Source organism: Anabrus simplex, chromosome 7 (assembly GCF_040414725.1).
Source record: "Anabrus simplex isolate iqAnaSimp1 chromosome 7, ASM4041472v1, whole genome shotgun sequence".
Lineage (NCBI taxonomy): Eukaryota > Metazoa > Arthropoda > Insecta > Orthoptera > Tettigoniidae > Anabrus > Anabrus simplex.
In genome coordinates, this window is record NC_090271.1 from 340,008,543 (window position 1) to 340,024,950 (window position 16,408).

The following is a 16,408-nucleotide window of genomic DNA, read 5'->3' on the forward strand; positions in this document are numbered from 1 at the left end:
AAATGAAGCCCAACTGGACAGTGCTCCAGTTTTCAAATACTTGGGTAGGGTTATATCAAATGACAACCTAGCAAAACATGAGGTGAACAATCGAATCAATAAGGCAACACAATTTTACCACCAGGTAGGACACCTGCTGTGGGATGAGCAAATACCCATGAAAACAAAAATGACATTGTACAAGTCCTACTATACACCAATTCTTACATACAGTCTCGAAACCACAACACTGACCAATAGAGATAATTCCAAACTTCAGGCAGCTGAAATTAAATTCCTACGCACTATGATCCAGAAAACCAGGAAAGACAAGATTAGGAATGAGAAAATTAGAGAAGAAGTAGGAATAGATGATTCTCTCCTCAATAAGATTCAGATATCAAGACTGAAGTGGTTTGGTCACATGAAGAGGATGCCAGTAAACAGAACTGCAAGGAAGGAATTTGACAGAAAGGTAGAAGGAAGACGACCCGTGGGAAGGCCACGAAGGAAATGGATAGATTTAGTTAAGAGCGATGTACTGCTGAGAGGTCATGATTGGAACAAGTTGGTGGAGGAAGAATGGTACAAGGACAGGATGAGATGGAGGAGGCTCATACACCACATCCGGGAAACTGGAGATGGTTTTTTTTTTTTTTTTGCTAGGGGCTTTACGTCGCACCGACACAGATAGGTCTTATGGCGACGATGGGATAGGAAAGGCCTGGGAGTTGGAAGGAAGCGGCCGTGGCCTTAATTAAGGTACAGCCCCAGCATTTGCCTGGTGTGAAAATGGGAAACCACGGAAAACCATCTTCAGGGCTGCCGATAGTGGGATTTGAACCTACTATCTCCCGGATGCAAGCTCACAGCCGCGCGCCTCTATGCGCACGGCCAACTCGCCCGGTGGGAGATGGTTTAGGATGATGATGATGATGATGATGGTACGTATAAGTTAGGAAATTTGTTTGGAAGGGTAAATGGGAGGTACATTCAGGGAAACGGGGTGGCCTAGGGAGCGGTGATAAGGGAACAGGGAACTGGAAATCGAGTAGGGATGACATAAAATTGTTAGTGTTGAACTGTAGCAGTATTGAAAAGAAAGGAATAGAATTGAGTAATTTAACAGATATATATTTACAAGATATTGTAATAGGAGTTGAATCATGGCTGAGAAATGATATAATGGATGCAGAAATAAACTCACGGAACTGGACTGTGTATCGTAGAGATAGGATAGGAATGGTGGGAGGGGGAGTATTCATTCTTGTGAAAGAAGAATTTGTAGGCTACAAAAAAGTTAAAGATGGGACACATGAAATTCTAGGTGTAAGGCTCATTTCTAAAATTAATAGGCAAATTGATATATTTGGAGTGTGCAGACTGGGAAAGGGTAGCACTGACATGGATTCAGAATTACTTGATATGATAATCAGCTATGTAGGAAACGACAAGGAAAGAAATGTGATTGTAGCGGGAGATCTGAATTTAGCAGATGTCAATTGGGAAGGAAATGCAAACGATAGGAAGCATGACCAACAAATGGCAAATAAGTTAATATGGGAAGGACAGCTGATTCAGAAAGTGATGGAACCAACCAGAGGGAAGAATATTCTGGATGTGGTGCTGATAAAACCAGATGAGCTCTATAGAGAAACCGAAGTAATAGATGGTATTAGTGATCATGAAGCTCTTTTTGTCGTAGTTAAAAATAAATGTGATAGAAAGGAAGGTCTTAAAAGTAGGACTGTTAGGCAGTACCATATGGCTGATAAAGCAGGCATGAGGCAGTTTCTAAAAAGTAACTATGATCGGTGGAAAACGGTAAATAAAAATGTAAATAGACTCTGGGATGGGTTTAAAGAAATTGTTGAGGAATGCGAAAACAGGTTTGTACCTTTAAGGGAGGGAATGGTAAAGACCCACCTTATTATAATAGAGAAATAAAGAGACTAAGAAGGAGGTGCAGACTGGAAAGAAATAGAGTTAGAAATGGCTGTGGAAGTAAGGAGAAATTGAAGGAACTTACTAGAAAATTGAATCTAGCAAAGAAGGCAGCTAAGGATAACATGATGGCAAGCATAATTGGCAGTCATACAAATTTTAGTGAAAAATGGAAGGGTATGTATAGATACTTTAAGGCAGAAACAGGTTCCAAGAAGGACATTCCAGGAATAATTAATGAACAAGGGGAGTGTGTATGTGAGGATCTTCAAAAGGCAGAAGTATTCAGTCATCAGTATGGAAAGATTGTTGGCTACAAGGATAATGTCGAGATAGAGGAGGAGACTAAGGCCAATGAAGTAATAAAATTTACATATGATAACAATGACATTTACAATAAGATACAAAAGTTGAAAACTAGAAAAGCGGCTGGAATTGATCAGATTTCTGGGGATATACTAAAGGCAATGGGTTGGGATAAAGTACCATATCTGAAGTAAGTTACTTATTTGATTATTGTTTGCTTGATGGAGCTATACCAAATGAATGGAGAGTTGCTATAGTAGCCCCTGTGTATAAAGGAAAGGGGAATAGACATAAAGCTGAAAATTACAGGCCAGTAAGTTTGACATGTATTGTATGAAAGCTTTGGGTAGGCATTCTTTCTGATTATATTAGACATGTTTGCAAAATAAATAACTGGTTTGACAGAAGGCAGTTCCGTTTTAGGAAAGGTTATTCCACTGAAGCTCAACTTGTAGGATTCCAGCAAGATATAGCAGACATCTTGGATTCAGGAGGTCGAATGGACTGTATCGCGATTGACCTGTCTAAAGCATTTGATAGGGTGGATCAGGGGAGACCACTGGCAAAAATGAGTGCAACTGGACTAGACAAAAGAGTGACTGAATGGGTTGCTATATTTCTAGAAAATAGATCTCAGCGATTTAGAGTAGGCAAAGCTATATCTGATCCTGTAATAATTAAGAGGGGAATTTCTCAAGACAGTATTATTGGATTTTTATGTTTTCTCATATATATAAATGTTTTGAGTAAAGTAGTGGACTCAGAGGTAAGACTTTTTATGGATGATGTTATGCTGTATAGAAGAAGGAACTGCACAACTTCTAAGTGAATTTTGTGTGATCAGTTTTCTGGTCTTTTTCACTTCTAATAATAATAATTATTATTATTATACTGTATAGGCTTTTTGGCTTATGCCGTGTCAAGAAAATAAGGTGAAATTCTTAACGTTTTGCAGGGATCTGTGCCCTGCGTCCTCGGAAGAAATCTCGACTGTCCACGAGAAAGGCTTCTTAAAGAATGACACTTTAAATTTGGAACGTTATAATAGAAGTGGAAAATGGTACGTTCATTTGCCACCAGGTGGCCCCCAGGACGTGGCAACGCTAGCGTTCGAAGCGGAAGCTGACCGAACGATCTCAATCAGTCTAAGCGGTTCACATAACATGTTTGCGTAACACATGACTTTGGCAGGTGTATGGCATAGACATAAGCCTGGAATGAAAACATTTGGGGACGAGGAACGTACGAATTTGGAAAACACCGAGACGAAATAACAATAGTGAAGGGACTGGGAAGGGAACTCCCTATGTAAATTCTTAATGGCTGGCAACCAGGTGTTACTTAATTGATAGCCGGTGTCCCTGTTGAAACTGTTAGGATTTCTGCATATTTCCACAGCTTCCCGTATAATCCTGGACCTGTAGTGTCTAGTGTGGGTAAGAGCTCGAGCATCTTGTAACATGACATCATAACCCGATGATAGAGCGTAGTCAGCTATGGCCGATTTGTCAGGTTGGTTGAGATGAATATTACGTTCATGTTCCTTGATAGGGGTACCAATGGACCGGCATGTTTGGCCGATGTATACCTTACCACAAGTACAGGGAATTTCTTATACCCCAGGATGTAAAAGTGGGGACAATTTGTCCTTGGTTTTACTCAGACTGTGAGCAATTTTAGTGGCGGTGCCGAACACTGTTTTATATTGTGTTTGCGGAGGACCTTGGCAATTCGATCTGTGGTGTTGTGAAAGTAAGGCATGAAGGCAGTTCCCTTCACTTCTTCCTTCTGTGAGCTTGCTTGGACTTCTCTGGGATGTAGGGCTCTATGAATCTGCAAATTGCTGTAACCATTATCCTTGAACACGACTTTGAGCGTGTCCATCTCCACCTGGATATGTGATGGCTCATAGATTCGTCTCGCCCTCTTGGCGAGTGTCGTGTGAATGTCTTGGTTTTGTGCTGGTTGGTGGTGAGAATCTGCATGAAGATAGAGATTCGTGTGGGTAGGCTTACGATAGAAGGTGCGTTCTAGGGAGCCATCCGGATTCTTTCTTACTAGATGGATGCCTTCCTTTCTTGGATGTTCTAGTAAGAAAGAAACCGGACAACTCCATAGGACACACTGTCTATCGTAAACCTACCCCCCAAATTGCTATCTTCATGCAGATTCTCACCACCATCCAGCACAAAAACAAGGCATTCTCACGACACTCGCCAAGAGGGCGAGACGAATTTGTGAGCCATCACATATACAGGTGGAGATGGACACATTCAGTCACGTTCAAGGGTAATGGTTACAGCGATTTGCAGATTCATAGAGCCCTGCATTCCAGAGAAACGACCAAGCAAAGCTCACAGAAGGAAGAAGTGAAGGGAACTGCCTACTTGCCTTACATTCACAACACCACAGATCGAATTGCCAAGGTCCTCCGCAAACACAATATAAAAACCGTGTTTGGCACAGCCACTAAAATTGCTCACAGTCTGAGTAAAACCAAGGACAAATTGTCCCCACTTTTACATCCTGGGGTGTACGAAATTTCCTGTACTTGCGGTAAGGTATACATCGGCCAAACATGCCGGTCCATTGGTACCCCTATCAAAGAATATGAACGTAATATTCCTCTCAACCAACCTGACAAATCGGCCATAGCTGAGTACGCTCCATCGTCGGGTCATGATGTCATGTTCCAAGATGCTCGAGTTCTTACCCTCACTTGACACTACAGGTCCAGGATTATACGGGAAGCTGTGGAAATACGTAGAAATTTTAACAATTTCAACAGGGACACCGGCTACCAATTAAGTAACATCTGGTTGCCAGCCATTAAGAATTTACGTAGGGAGTTCCCTTCCCGGTCTCTTCACTATTGCTATTTCGTCTCGGTGTTTTCAAAATTCGTACATTCCTCGTCACCAAATGTTTCAATTCCAGATTTGAAATATTTGGATGTGAACGAAGTTAATGAGAAAATTACAGTCAGTATTCAAAATGCAGCAAAGGAGATCCCATTGAAGAAAACTAATAAGAGGAGCCGACTTTCACTTAATACCATGCAGCTCATTAAGGACAGGAAGACAATGGACAGGGATACAGCAGAATACAAAAAATCTTAACAAGACCATTCGCAAGGAAATAAGAAAAGATCTAAGGAAATTAATAATAACATGATCATGCAGACAATTGAAGAAAATAAAAATGTGAAGATTTTAAAGAACAACATGTCTACAGGAAGACCAAAAATTACAAAACTTAAGAACCAAAATGGAGAAATAGTCACAGATAGGCAAAATTACTGAAGTTATTAGAGATTTCTACTACAAGCTGTATACATCAACCATTAATAAACCACCCAGTGATGAACAACTAGCCCAGAATTATACACATGAAGTAACACCGGAAGTAACCACTGCTGAGATTGAAAATGCACTTAAACAACTAAGGAATAAAAAATCTTCTGGGGAGGATAATATAACGAATGAAATGCTGAAATTAGGTGGAAGAGATCTGCTAGAAGCCGTAAGAATACTCATCAACAAGTGTATTAACTCTGGAAGAATACCAGAAAATTGGAAAATGCTGAAGTGATACTTCTCTTCAAGAAAGGTGATAAGGAAAATTTAGAGAACTATCGTCCTGTGAGTTTGTTATCACACCTCTACAAGCTACTGACTAAAATTGTAACCAACCGCCTCACAAGAGAACTGGATTTTTATCAACCTGCTGGGCAAGCAGGATTTCGTAAAGGTTTCTCAACTGTTGAACACATCCAGACTATTCGTCTTCTTGAGAAAACCACCGAGTACAACATCAAGATTCATCTGGCCTTCATTGATTATAAAAAAGCTTTTGACTCAGTGGAGATTTGGGCAATCATGAAGGCACTTCAAAATGCCATGATAAACTCAAGGTATATAAAGCTTCTGGAAAACATTTATGATCAAGCAACAATGGTAGTCAGAGTGGACGAAGACCTCATCACCAATAAAATCCCAGTTGGCAAAGGAGTTCGACAAGGTGACACAATCTCTCCAAAGCTGTTTACCCTTGCCTTGGAAGATGTATTCAAAACCCTTCATTGGGATAATAAAGGAATAAAAATCAACGGGTTATATTTGAACCACCTGCGTTTTGCCGATGACATTGTGCTCATAAGTGAAAATCTAGATGAACTAGAAAGCATAATCCAAGAATTAAAAACTGCTTCTGCTAAGATTGGTTTGGAAATGAACATTAATAAAACAAAAATACTAAGCCCAAACAGTCAACCACTTAAAATGGGAAACCAATATATAGAAGCTATCGATGAGTACATCTATCTTGGACGCAAGATAAAACTTGGAAAAGACAACCAACGTGCAGAAATTCCTTGCAGAATAGGTATGAGTTGGATAGCATTCCGAAAACTAAGACTCATCCTCACCAACAAGGATGTTCCAATTAACCTGAAGACCAAGGTTAATAATATGTGCGTGCTGCCAGTTACTACTTACGGTCTGGAAACGATGACTCTGAGGAAGGAAAGTGCTCGCAAGCTTCAGCGAACACAACGAGCCATGGAGCGACAGATGCTAGGGATCAGCCTTAGGGATAAGATCCGTTCAGAGGACATCAGGAGAAGAACTAATGTAACAGACATCCTAGAGAGAGTAGCAAGACTAAAATGGTAATGGGTAGGACACGTAGCTCGACAAAACTACAACAGGTGGACCTCTAGGATTGTTCACTGGAGACTACAGGAACACAAGAGAGGCATTGGAAGACACCAGAAGAGATGGCTCGACGACATAAAGCTGTTGGCTGGAACACGCTGGTTCCAAGTGGCTCAAGACCGAAGACGATGGAAGCACATGGAAGAGGCCTATATCCAGCAGTGGATTGAAATAGGCTACAAACGAAGAATAAGAAGAAGAAGAAGAAGAAGAAGAAGAAGAAGAAGAAGAAGAAGTAGTCTATGCCATAAACCTGCCAATGTCATGTGTTACGCAAACACGTTATGCGAACCGCTTATACTGATTGTGATGGTTTGGTCAGCTTCTGCTTCGAACGCTAGCATTGCCACGTCCTGGGGGCCACCTGGTGATGAATGAATGTACCATTTTCCACTTCTATTTTAATGTTCCAAATTTAAAGTGTCATTCTTTAAGAAGCCTTTCTCGTGGACAGTCGAGATTTCTTCTGAGGATGCAGGGCACAGTTCCCTGCGAAACATTAAGAATTTCACCTTATTTTCTTGACATGGCATAAGCCCAAAAGCCTATACAGTATTATGTCTTTAAGTATGGGCCGTGAAAGCATTAATGACAACAATAATAATGATGATGATAATGATAACATGATAATGATTTCCTTTTTTGCCAGGTAGCCTTCAATTGTTCGCTGATCGTGATTTTTCATTCTTCTGTCCATTTGGCTCCTATCTTCTTCTTGTGGTTTCTCTTTGACTCTACTTCCCACTTGCTGATTTTCATTCTGTAGCAGGTTCGCTCTGCGATGTTGGCCACTTTGATTCCTGATTTTTCCAGGTCTTGGCGGATTTCCGATGTCCACCTATTTGTTTTGATGTTTTCTGTTACCTCTAGTAAGATTCTTGTCAGTCTGTTTTCTGGAAGGCGTTTGATGTGTACGTAAAATTTCAGGTGTCTATTTCTGATGGCGGCTGCAAGGTTTGAGAGCTACTCAGTTTTTTCATGAGATTGCCGTCGGTATCCTTCCTCAGTCAGTTTTGGGCCGAGAATTTTTCTGATGATTTTATGTTCCTCTTTCAGGATGTCTTCGAGTACTGTTTTTCTGTGGAGATGCAGTGTTTCACTTGCGTATAGTATTTCAGTTTTGATCACGGTGTTGTATTGTTGAATTTTGGTGAAGAGTGAGAGGCATTTTTTGTTATATATGTTTGGCGTTCGGCCGAGGGCTCGCTTCATTTTCTAGATGCGGACCTCGAGTGCCTTCTGTTCTGTTCCTGTTGTGCCAAATTTCATGTTCAAATTCTGGAGGTCACAGTGGTTGCACATGACCTTGATTTTTGAGAAGGAGATTTGTAGGCCAAGTTTTTCTGAGCATATCTTGAGGGTTTCGATTTGGCTGATTGCCCGTTGTTTGTTTATTGTGAGGTTCGCGAGATCTTCTGCGAAAGCAAGACAGGAGATTTTTACATGTTTTCTTGTCAGACTTAATGGTTGCCAATTTCCTTGAGCTTTTAGAGCTTGTTCCCATTCTCTCATGATTTTGTCCAGGGCTATGTTAAAGAGTATTGGGGAAAGTCCCTCTCCTTATCAGACACCGGTATTTATCTGAAATATTTCCCATATATTTCCCATGAATTTTACTTGGGAGGTTGTGTTGGTGAGAGTTAGTCTGATGATTTTTTGAGTCTCGTTGTCCAGTCCATATTCATTCAGTGTTTGGAAGAGGGATTGCCGATCAATAGAGTCGTATGCTTTCTGGAAGTCCACGAAGGTGCAGATTGTGGGTTGTTTTCTTGTGTGTCGTAGTTTCAAGATGGTTTTCAGGTTGAGTATCTGTTCTGCACAGGATCTGTGGGGCCTGAAGCCTGCTTGGTATTCACCTGTGAGTGGTTCTAGTTGTTCCTGTGTTCTTTGGAGGAGAACTGCGGAGAGGACTTGCACCAAGGAAATTCCCCTGTAATTGTTCACATCTGTTCGGTTACTTTTTTTGTGAAGTGGAAAGAGGAGGGCATTTGTCCAGTTTTCTGGTAGTTTTTCTGTTGTCCAAATTTCTTGTATGATTTGTGTGAGTTCTTGGAGTAAATTCTTTTCTAGATGTTTAAGAAGCTCTGCTATGGTACCATCATCTCCGGATGCCTTGTTGTTTTTCAGTCGTTGTATTTCCTCTTGCGTAGGTACAGATGAGTCTGGGTTTGGGTTCAGGTGGGGTTTATGTGGAAACCTTTCTGTCGGTTCTGGTCAGTTGAGTAGTGACTCAAAATATCTCGCGAGTTCCTTGGTGTTTACGTCATCTGTGAGTGCCAATTTTCCGTTTTGTTTTCTGAAGCAGAGGTTTTTGGGCGTGTACCCATTTAATCTGTTGCGGAAGATGCTGTAAAAATCTCTGGTGTTGTAGTTGCAGAAGTCCTGTTCGGCCAATTTCAGTTGGTCTTCCAGGTATTTCCTTTTGGTTTGTCTCATGAGTTTAGAGGTCTGTCTGTGGACTTTGCAGAATTTTTCCTTGTTTTCAGATGTACAGTTGCTGATGAACTTCTGGTATGCTTTCTTTCTGTTCAATATGGCTTGGTCACATTTGGTATTCCAAAAAGGGTGTCTGCCCTTTTTCTGTAGTGGGATTTGTTCTGATGCACTCTTCATGATTTTGTCATGGAATTAGTTCCAAGTTTTTGCTGGGATTTTTCCCCCACGTTTCCCTGAGATTTTATTTTTTATTTGTGTTATGTCCAATTTTTTGTTTGCCTTGGATTTCTGGTAGAAGCGTTTTGGGGGAAATTTCACTTTGATTCCTGTTAGATGATGGTCCGAGTCAATGTTGGCTCCTCTGCGGACTTGGATGTTGTGTACATTTTTTTTGTGCTGGGAAGAAGATCGACATGATTGATCTGCTGTATGACGCAGCAGACGTTGGGTGATTTCCATGTAAAGAGCTTATTGGGGTTTTTCCATAGGGATGTGGACATAATTTTCAGGTCGTGTTGTTGACAGAGTTTGATGAGGTGTTTGCCATTTTTGTTAGTGTTTTCATGTGCTGAGAATCTTCCTGCGGCTTTTCTGTAGCACTTTTCTTTACCAGTTTTACCGTTGAAATCGCTGAGGAGAATTATTGTATCTTTTTCAGGGATTTTGATGAGTGTGGTTCAAGTTTGTTCCAGAAGTTTTCTGTTTGTTTCTGATCTTTGCAGTCATTGGTGGATGCCTGGGCATTTACGAAGGTGTAGTGGCGATTTGCACAGCGAAGTCGCAAGGTCATTAGTCTGTTGTTTATGGGTGTGATCTCTTCTACGGAGTTCATATCTTTTTGTGTACGAAAATGGCCATGCCTAACATTGATGTGGCTTTTTCTACTGTTCATGTAGTTTTTCTCTTGAAAATGTGGTAGTTACCATATTCTTATGTCTCTGACTCTTGTACGGCGAGTAGCTGGACTTTTTGCTGATCTAATTCGGATGTTAATTTGAGAATTTGTCTACTTGCAGGAGTTTGTTGATGTTTAACTCGCTGAAGTTATGATGATGATGGTTATTATTATTATTGTTGTTGTTGTTGTACTGGGAGGTACACCCCAACGCCGCGCATTTAAATCTAGCGCCTAAATGAACTCCTCTACTGGTGAAACAGTGAAATTGAAACTAGACCAACTTATAAATTTACTTTGAAGATGTCACCACTGAAATATGATGTAATTTTGTTATTGTGAAGTTTCCTGAACTGACTGTATTTCTACTTGTTTTGTTTGCCATTCATCAAGAAGTTTGGTCATTCCTCCATAGATGTCACTACTAAAAACTATGATCATGCACCCTGGTGCAAAGTGAAAGAACTTTTGATTTAAAGAAGTTTTGTATTCAAAGTTTTTTTTTTACTAATTGATGTTCATTTATTTTGGGTTGGCAATATTTATCTTCTCTTTCCGCCAGTTTTGAATCCAACCAATCAATAATTTCTGTAATTAATTTTCCTACCAATCACAGTCTTCGTCTTCTTCTTCTTCAATTTTGTGTGTAACTTTTAAATTACCCAATAAAAATGAGAGGGTGTGGCTCGTTCAATCTTGAATGGTCTCGAACTTTCCCCAAGGGTTTATAAACTGCGGATTTTCTCGTCTCTTGGCCAATTGATCGTCATCTTACTGATTGTGTGTGTCAAGCAGGAGGTGGGAGGCCTCTTCGTCAGCTGCTAGAACTTCTAAAGGTAATGGCCACATAACATCTTTCTTTCTTTGTTGCTAGCTCCGCAGTTTAACCCGAGGAAATGGTCCGAAATCGTTAACCATGTAACCTTCTTTTCTAAAAATGTAACTTCTGCTGGCTAATGTAAAAACCTTATAAAATCTCTAACTGTAAATCGGGGATAGAGAGTGATGTACCCTCCTGAGCTCCCCTTCATTTTGGTTTGAGGTGCCATGTTTTTGTAATCTTTCGTTTCTGCAATGTATTAAAGTTATTTCCATCCGAGCAACCTCAGTAGTTTGGGAATAGCCCCTGTTTCATCGGCCAAGCGCCTTCGACTCCATTCAAATTGTACTCGGGCCGTTTATTTAACCTGTTCTTTTTCACTAAGGCCCTTAGGTGACCTGCGTGTCATGATGAGGATGAAACGATGATGAAGACAACACATACACCCAGCCCCCGAGCCAGAGAAATCAACTAATGATGGTTAAAATTCCCAACCCTGCCGGGAATCGAACCCGTGACCCCTGTGACCAAAGGCCAGCACACTAATCATTTAGCCATGGAGCCAGACATTTTTAGTCAGATGGTAAGCCATTTCAATCTTATTCATGTGTGATACAAAGGCTTCTTTTTTGGACATGTTAGGTTCTATCAATTCACCAAGATACTTAAATTTTTCAACTCGCTTGACTTTTCCGTGAGTCCCTTCTAGCTCACTTGGCGCCAGTTTGATGTTTGTAATGAATTTGGTTTTCTCAAAGGGGATTTGGAGGCCCGCCTTGGCAGCTTTTGTTTGAAGCTGGTTGATCTGCTTCATGGCCACATCCAAGGAATCAGCGAAAACCGCAAGACCATCTGCAAATGCTAGACAGTCAATTGAAAGGTTCTTGTTCTTGTGGCCTAGTCTGACTCTGCTTTCAACTCCTTCATAACTCATTCCTCTGCGCCATTCACGGATCACTTTCTCAAGAACGCAGTTGAACAACAGAGGTGCCTAACTCCTGTCCGTATTTCAAAGGCATCTGAAGTCTCTCCTATGAACTTCATTTTTGAGATGGTGTTGGTGACAGTCTGTTGAATGATCGCTCTTCTTTTACTGTCCAAGCCAAATTCCTTTAAGATCTGAATTAAGGTAGTTCTGTCAATTGAATCATAGGCCTTCTTAAAGTCAATGAATGTTACTACGAAAGGCTTGCTCCTTAATTTAAGATATGAAAGGACAGATTTCAGATTCATAATCTGCTTCACACATGACCGTCCTTTCCTGAAACCTGCTTGGTAATCACCCAGATCTGGATCTAGTTGTTCTTCTGCCCTGATTTGAAGAGCTTTCAAGAGAATTTTATAGGTTATTAGTAGGAGGGATTTGTGCTGGACAAAGTGGAGGCGGGACAGGTTTTTCTCCAGGTACTCCGGTTTTCCCTGTCATCTTTCATTCCAGCAACACTCTCCATTCTCATTTCATAGCATCTATCAGTCATTAATAAATCACTTTGGGAGTGGCGACCCCATCGTACTAACAGCCTATATCTGCTTCATTCATTACATCCCTGACCCGGTCAATGACTGGAAATCAGGTTGTAGGTTTTCATTTTCATTTTCATTAGTAGGAGGGAGATGCCACAATAGTTGTGTCATACAACTTGTTGCCTTTCTTATGAAGTGGGCAGATTAGGGCAGATGTCCAGTCACTTGGAAGTCTTTCAGTATTCCAGATTTCATGTATGATGTCCGTTAATTTCTCCACTGCATTGTCACTAGCAAACTCCACAATTCAGCTGTTATCGAATCTTCACCCGGTGCTTTATTGTTCAAGGACTGGTTAATCTGTCTGATTTCCCCTTTCGTGGGTGGAGCTGAATCTGGGTGGACTTGTGTTTTATCTTCAAATGTGAATCTGGATATTGGGGCCTCGCAGTTAAGAAGGGATTCAAAGTATTTTGCAATGACTTGGCAGTTTTCCTTGTTATTATGGGCTAGTTTTCCATTTGAATCTCTGAACTGTAGGCTCAGTGGGTCGTATTTCCTCAAGTTGCTTTTAAATGTTTTATAAAAGTCGCGTGTATTGTTCTTCTTGTAATCCTGCTCAATCTGAGCCAGCTGGTGTTTATCAAGATCAGGTTTAATGCTGCAAATGGTTTTTGCTGCACACTTTCTCTCATTCAAGAAGTTTGTCCAGTTGACTTGGTTCTTTAGCGAGTACCATTTCTGCCAGTTGAACTGTCTTTGCCTTATCGTTGCATCGCATTCACTGTTCCACCAAGCATGCTTCCTGGGCTTAGTAAGCTGAACCGTCTCTTTAGCTATTTTGAACAGGGCCTCGCACAGTTGTTCCCAGTTCTCTGCATCCACGGATTGTAGTTTCTGCTTGAACTCATAGTTAGATCCTAGTTTTTCTCTATCAAATCTTTCAATCTTTTTGGCTCGAACTCTCCTTGTGTTTCTCGGGAGCAGTTTGATTTTCATCTTGGATAGACAGTGATCTGAGTCCAGTTTTGCATTTCCTAGAACTTTCACATTCTGAATTTCTCTTTGAGCCTTTCGTGCAATCGCAACATGATCAATCTGGAATTCACCAAGGTGGGGATTTGGGGACTTCCAGGTCTTCTGTTTCTTGGGCAGGTATTTGAAAGCAGCGGACTTCATTATGAAATTAAATACCTTACACAGCTCTATTAGCCTTTCTCCATTACGATTTGTTCTCTGGTGAGCAGGATAGTTTCCAATGATGATTCAGAAATTCCTTGCCTACCTGGGCATTGGAATCTCCGAGCAAGATGATGGTATGTTTGTCTGGAATCTTGGATAAATTATTATTATTATTATTATTATTATTATTATTATTATTATTATTATTATTATTATTATTATTATTATTATTATTATTATGAAGGGTGTGTGGGTTTTAGTGAGTAGGAATCTCACACGCTTGTGGAGTGCGGACCCTCACAAGTGTCTAATGAAAGATTTACCATACTTACCTCGTAAAGAAAAAAAATATTATTAAAAAATATATATTTTTTTTTCACATCGTTATGCCCTACTCAGGAGCACGGCTGAACTTGCTTAGCTGATGTGTTGGCCTTCTTTTCCTCCCAAAATCTCTTCATCCTCTCGCTGAGCTTCTTTCTTCGTTCTTCTGACCAAGTTATAGTAGCTCTGGTGTTGGGTTTGTCTTCAAAGTGGTGATTGTCGATTTTGGTTCTGAATTTACATCTGTCCTGTACAATGTCTTCTGAGATGTTGATTTCCTGGAGATCTGTTTCAATTTCATGAAGCCAGCTGTTCTTGGTTTTAGACGAAAGGGCCAGGTTGAAAATTCTTTTAGTTAGCCTGTTAGTGTTCATTCTGATAATGTGTCCATAAAATTTCAATCGTCTTTTCCGAAAAGTGTGAGAAATTTTTTCAGAATGACAATATATCTCCTGGGATGATTTTTCTCTCCATATTCCATCTATGCAAACTGGGCCAAAACTTTTCGTAAAATTTTCCTTTCTTGTTTCTCAATGTCTTTGGTTAAAGATCCACCACCAATGATTAAGGTTTCTGAGGCATACTGTATAACGCTTCAGGTTTGATCACTGTATTATAGTGTCTAAGTTTTGCAATCCAAGATATTGATTTTTTATTATACCTGTTCCAAGTGATCCTGTATGCTTTCTGTAAATTGGAAATTCTTTCTTTATTTGCTTCATGGTTTAAACCAGAGGGCTGAATAATTTCTCCCAAATATTTAAATTGGTTCACTTGAACAATTTTGCCAAATTTAGTTATCATAGGTTGTCCATCTAAGTATCGTGAGGCTCCTTCCATGTACTGAGTTTTCTCATATGAAATTTGAAGTCCCGTTTTGATGGCAATTTCATGCAGTTTTTCAAGGAATGAATTGCTTCATGCCTATTATTGGAAAGGATTGCTATGTCATCAGCAAAGGCCAGACATTGCACGTGAATTCTGTCTTTATGTAGTCTTCCAAGGGTTATTCCTTTAGTTTCCTTTTCCCAGGTCCTGATTACTTTCTCAAGAACCAAGTTAAACAGTAACGGCGATAAACCATGCCCTTGACGGACCCTGGTGTTAACAGGAAAAGGCTCAGATATTTTGCCTAGGAATTTAACTTTTGAAGTTGTGCCAGTTAATGTTTGTTTGATTAATTCTCTTGTTTTTTTATCCACTTCAAATTCTTCTAGAGTATTGAAAAGTGTTTGACGGTCTATAGAGTCATATGCTTTTCTGAAATCTACAAAAGTAATGACTGTTTGTCTGGTTTTGCGCATTTGGAGGATAGTTTTGAGATTAAGGATTTGTTCTGTACAAGATCTTCCTTTTTGGAAACCTGCCTGGTATTCACCAATTAGATGGTCTGTTTGTTTCTCTAGTCTAGTGAGCAAGGCTTTGGAAAAAATTTTGTAAGCAACTGGTATCAAGCTAATTCCTCTATAATTATTGGACCGAGCGTGATAGCTGCAGTCGCTTAAATGTGGCCAGTATCCAGTATTCGGGAGATAGTAGGTTCGAACCCCACTGTCGGCAACCCTGAAAATGGTTTTCCGTGGTTTCCCATTTTCACACCAGGCAAATGCTGGAGCTGTACCTTAATTAAGGCCACGGCTGCTTCCTTCCCACTCCTAGCCCTTCCCTGTCCCATCGTCGCCATAAGACCTACCTGTGTCAGTGCGACGTAAAGCAACTAGCAAAAAAATAAAATAAAAATAATAATAATTATTGATGTTCGTTTTATTCCCTTTCTTGTGTAGTGGATGGATTAGTGCACATTTCCAATCTTCTGGAATTTCTTCAGTGATCCAGATGTTCTCAAGAATCGAGTAGATTTTCCGGGCTACGCTGTCACATCCTATCTTCAGCATTTCGGCAATTATACCATCTTCCCCCGGGGCTTTATTATTTTTGAGTCCATGGATTATTTCTTTGACTTCTTCCAGTGTTGGGGGTTCTGAATCGTGATTAGATAAGGGTTTTTCAAAGGTGAGTTGTTCTTTAGGGGATTCACAGTTTAAAAGATCCTGGAAATAAGCTGGTAGAAGTTTGCAGTTCTCTTGATTATTCGTTTCCAATGTCCCATCTGGGCGTTTGAAGCAAAGACCAGGTGCCTGATAATTTGATAATTCTTCTCTGAAAGTTTTGTAGAAGTTTCGTGTATTGTTTTTTGTAAAATCTTGTTCAATTTCTGCCAATGTGTAGTGTTCGTATTTGCATTTTTCAGACCTGATAAATTTTATGTTTGTTTCTGTATTTTGGTGAATTCCTGCCAGGTTTGTTCAGTTTTATGAGAATTCCAATTCTGCCAGGCTTTAG